The sequence below is a fragment of the Schistocerca serialis genome, chromosome 1 (assembly GCF_023864345.2).
Source record: "Schistocerca serialis cubense isolate TAMUIC-IGC-003099 chromosome 1, iqSchSeri2.2, whole genome shotgun sequence".
NCBI classification, from domain to species: domain Eukaryota; kingdom Metazoa; phylum Arthropoda; class Insecta; order Orthoptera; family Acrididae; genus Schistocerca; species Schistocerca serialis.
In genome coordinates this window covers 827,417,727-827,422,909 of record NC_064638.1, presented here as the reverse complement: position 1 = coordinate 827,422,909, position 5,183 = coordinate 827,417,727, and positions in this window count along the sequence as shown.

Here is a 5,183-nt window from a genome sequence, read left to right as displayed (position 1 = left end):
CTAGATGTCTCGAGAGGCGGATCCGCTTGTTTAAAAGGAGACAAGGAGTATTGTCCTGTCAGTAGAGTAGCAGTAACAGCGGAATGATTCGAATCAGGAGAGCTAAGTGACTTCGAACGTCGACTAGTCATTGGATGTCCCTTGCGTAACAAATCCATCAGGCACATTTAAACCTGTTTAAAGCTGCCGAAGTTCATTGCTGGTGGCATGACTGCGAAGTGGAAACGAGAAGATAAAGCCACAGCGAAACCGAGACCAAGCATATCTCATGTACTGATGGACAGGGAGCGTCGAGCATTGGGAAGAATAGCTGTAAAAATCCCAGGGAACACTCGTGAGTTCCAAAGCTCTACCAGCTGTCCAGTTCCAGCTGTGAAGTGAGGAGAGGGTTGTATTACAGTACGAGAGTCTTTTGGCGGTAAGGGTGTGGCGCCGTTATTGCGCTCAATGTGACGCTAAATGCTGAGGATATGAACACATCGAGTAAAGGAGCAGTTCGGAGACGATGATTGTATCAGCATGACAGTGTACCCTGTCATAAAACGCCATGTGTCAGACAGTGGTATGTGGACAATAACATTCCTGAAACCAACTGGCTTGCCAAGATTTCCGATCTTAACCCAACGGAACACCTTTGAGATGACTTAGAATGTCGACTTAGCTCCGCACCCCAGCATCTAGCGCCACTACTCTATCTCTAGCTTCGGCTCTTGAGGATGAATGGGTTGCCATTCCTCCACAGACATTCAGGCACTTCACTGAAACTGTCCCTAGCAGAGTTGAAGCTGTTAGAAAGGGGAAGGGTAGACAAAACCAATATTAATGTCAGCCAGCAGCTGTCTGTATATTTTTAATCAGATAATGTACAACTGGCGCCAAGATAAACTTCCAGTTTCGGTGCGTGTGTTAAAATTCGTCCTAAGTTTCTATTTTCATTCTTGAAGAAGATAGAATATTGTGAAATTGGATGAATCTTTTTGAAACATCTTTAGCAGAAACTCCCAAATTTTTGCTGTATGGTGTCAGTTATGAAGCCCCTAGCCACTGAAAAGTTCTAATTAGGCTCTCTGTCACTTTTGCCTGCTAGCTCCTTTGCAAACGTGCGCCCTCTCCCTCCCACACTCCTCTGTTTGAGGAGCACTATTAGAGCAGAGGGAATCCAATTCTGATTGCAAATCGTGGATGAGAATAATTATACCATTGTTGGAATTTTATCGTCGAGTTCTTAGATTGAGTAGATGTACGCAAAGTGATGGGAGCTACACTACTGGCCATTAAAATTGCTACACCACGAAGATGACGTGCTACAGAGGCGAAATTTAACCGACAGGAAGAAGATGCTGCGATATGCAAATGATTAGCTTTTCAGAGCATTCACACAAGGTAGGCGCCGGTGGCGAACCCTACAACGTGCTGACACGAGGAATGTTTCTAACCGATTTCTCATACACAAACAGCAGTTGACCGGCGTTGAATGGTGAAACGTTGTTGTGATGCCTCGTGTAAGGAGGAGAAATGCGTACCATCACGTTTCCGACTTTGATAAAGGTCGGATTGTAGCCTATCGCGATTGCGGTTTATCTTAACGCGACCTTGCTGCTCGCGTTGGTCGAGATTCAATGACTGTTAGCAGAATATGGAATCGGTGGGTTCAGGAGGGTAATACGGAACGCCGTGCTTGTTCCCAACGGCCTCGTACCACTAGCAGTCGAGATGACAGGCATCTTATCCGCATGGCTGTAACGGATCGTGCAGCCACGTCTCGATCCCTGAGTCAACAGATGGGGACAACAACCATCTGCACGAACAGTTTGACGACGTTTGCAGCAGCGTGGACTATCAGCTCGGAGACCATGGCTGCTGTTACCCTTGACGCTGCATCACAGATAGGAGCGCCTGCGATGGTGTACTCAACGACGAACCTAGGTGCACGAATGGTAAAACGTCATTTTTTCGGATGAATCCAGGTTCTGTTTACAGCATCATGATGGTCGCATCCGTGTTTGGCGGCATCGCGGTGAACGCACATTGGAAGCGTGTATTCGTCATCGCCATACTGGCGTATCACCCAGCGTGATGGTATGGGGTGTCAGTGGTAACACGTCTCGGTCACCTCTTGTTCGAACTGACGGCACTTTGAACAGTGGACGTTACATTTCAGATGTGTTATGACCCGTGGCTCTACCCTTCATTCGATCCCTGCGAAACCCTACATTTCAGCAGGATAATGCACGACCGCATGTTACAGGTCCTGTACGGGCCTTTCTGGATACAGAAAATGTTCGACTGCTGCCCTGGCCAGCACATTCTCCAGATCTCTCACCAATTGAAAACGTCTGGTCAATGGAGACCGAGCAACTGGCTCGTCACAATACGCCAGTCACTACTCTCGATGAACTGTGGTATCGTGTTGAAGCTGCATGGGCAGCTGTACCTACACGCCATCCAAGCTCTGTTTGACTCAATGCCCAAGCGTATCAAGGCTGTTATTACGGTCAGAGGTGGTTATTCTGGGTACTGATTTCTCAGGATCTATGCACCCAAATTGCGTGAAAATGTACTCACATATCAGTTCTAATCTAATATATTTGTCCAATGAATACCCGTTTATCATCTGCATTTCTTCTTGGTGTAGCAATTTTAATAGCCAGTAGTGTAGTTTGAGGAAGTACGTTTCAGCCTCTATAGTTTCGTGAAGTTCCAGTAGGCGGTGGCACTATGCGTAACGTTCAAAATGGCGTCTGTAACGGAGGTGCGTTCCAAGCAGAGAACTGTAACTGAGTTTCTTCTAGCGGAAAACCAGTGCATTGGAGACATTAGTAGACGTATGCAGCATGTCTACGGAGATGTGACAGTGGAAAAAAGCACGATGAGTCGTTGAGCGAGGCGTCTGTCATCGCAAGAAGATCACGCAAACCTGTCCGATCTCCCGCGTGCTGGCCTTCAGCACACATATGAGTACTGTAATGTTGGAAAGTGCGGACACTCGTATTCGAGATGATCGACTGACCACAATCAAACAAGTCCCTGCTCAACTGGTCGTCAACACAAGATCACGAGGAACAACGAAGGACCGTCTGTACGCAAATTTTTGCGCGTTACGTGGCTGATAGTGTCAAGTTTTTATCGAACTTCATCACAGGTGATGAAACATTGGCTCGTCACTTCGAACCGGAAACAAAACGGCAATCCATGGAGTGGCGCCTCACCTCTGTTCAAAGCCGCAGTCTCAGCTGGTAACGTCGTGGCGAAGGTCTTCTGCGACCCTGAAGAGGTTATTCTGTTCGTGTCCACCCTCATGGCGTAACGATCAAGTTTGAAGTGCATTGTGCTACCCTCAGGAAATTGAAGAAACGACTTCAGAGTGTTCGTCGCCATAAAAATGCGTACGGACTTCTCTATGACAACGCAAGGCCTCACACGAATCTGTGCACGCTAGAGGAGCTTACAAAACTTCATTGGACTGTTCTTCCTCAAACACCCTATAGACCGGATCTTACACCTTCCAAATTCCATTGTTTGGCCCAATGAAGGATGCACTCCGCAGGAAGTAGTATGTGGACGATCGGGAGGTTGTTGATGCGGCAAAGACGCTGGTTCCGACGTCGACTTGTAGAGAGGTACCGGCGGGCATACGGGCCCTCCTAGTGAGGTGGCATCAGGCGGTCGCACTGAACAGCGATTATGTCGAAAACAGGGTTTTGCAGTTGAAAGAGTGAGGAATAATACGGTGTACTGGAATCCTGAATGGACGCAATCTGGTTAAAAAATGAGTTGCATTACTCGTAAAATTGGCAGAAATTGCCGCATTGGGGCCTACAAATCGCACGGTAAGGTAAACGGATCGAACACTGCTGCTTAAAAACTTAAAAAGTACTAACGGATTATTTGACTTTTAATTTGAATTATTGTTTTCTTGACTTACTTCTGTCCGCAGCTCGTGGTCTCGCGGTAGCATTCTCGCTTCCCAACCCGCGAGTCCCAGGGTCAGGGATTTTCACCTGTCTCGACTGCGTGTTGTTGTGTCGTCGTCATCGTCATTATTCATCCCCATTACGGTCGGAGGAAGGCAATGGCAAACCACCTTCGCTAGGACCTTGCGGCGATGCGGGTCTCCCGCATCGTCCCCTACGCTCTGTCAAGGAGTATGGGACTTCATCATCATATTTACCTCTCTGGATTCTATCGTTCGTTCAATGGATGGACACCCATCAGGGAGAGAGTTTCAGAATCATATACACTATACTGTGAACCCGTAGTAAAATTATACTGTAGTTATTGCAGTTGCCAACCAGACCGAAAGTAATTTTAATATAAGTACTTAGTGTTTCTGGTATAGAGAGACGAATGTCTTGGTTGAGATGGTGGGGTTTATTTAGTTCTTTATTGGCAGTCAACTTGTAGGTCTTGGAACCAGTTAATTCGTTTTTTAGTCAATCTTTTTTGTACTTACGTTATTTCATTTACAGTAGTTTTACTTACTTTCGCAGCTTCCATCTATAGGTTACAAGCACAGCAACGAAACACGTAAAACCCACATCCATGCCAGAAGCGTGACTTGAACCCGTGTCGTCTGTTTCACGGGGCACAAATGGTACCTCGAGACGACGAGTATTGGCAAAGGACAGCAGTTACTGAAACTATAAAATTACCAAATATGCAGCAGCCAGTCGCAAAATCATGTTTTATTTATTCGCTTTTGCAAATCGATTTCAACTTGTGCCCTGAGTAGTAATACTGTCTTAAGTAGAGGTCAAACATATGGTTTACGGTCGCTGCACAACTTGGGAACCACATGGAGCCCACCATTCATACGTTACTGAAACACCTATTTTCTATTAGAGGGAAAAAATGCGTCATGCGCAGTAAAAATCAACAATTTTCTTCACAAGATTGTGCTACAATTATTGCGAAATTCTCAGTGCCAGCTAAGGCAGAGGAGAACAACTAAACGTAATTGGAATACGTGCCGGACGATGCAGAGACATCAGATTCTGTTGAGAACTTCTTGAGAAACGTTTGTGATACGTGCAAGATTCAATAAGTTCTCGCAAAATCGTTGATAGAGCGTGTCAAAGATATCCGCAGTTTCCTTGAAAAGACCAAGTACAATCTTATCTTATCTCGGAGACTCCACGCCAAGAGTCGGACTGTCAGTTTCGCTTCGGACTGCTGCCGCAGCA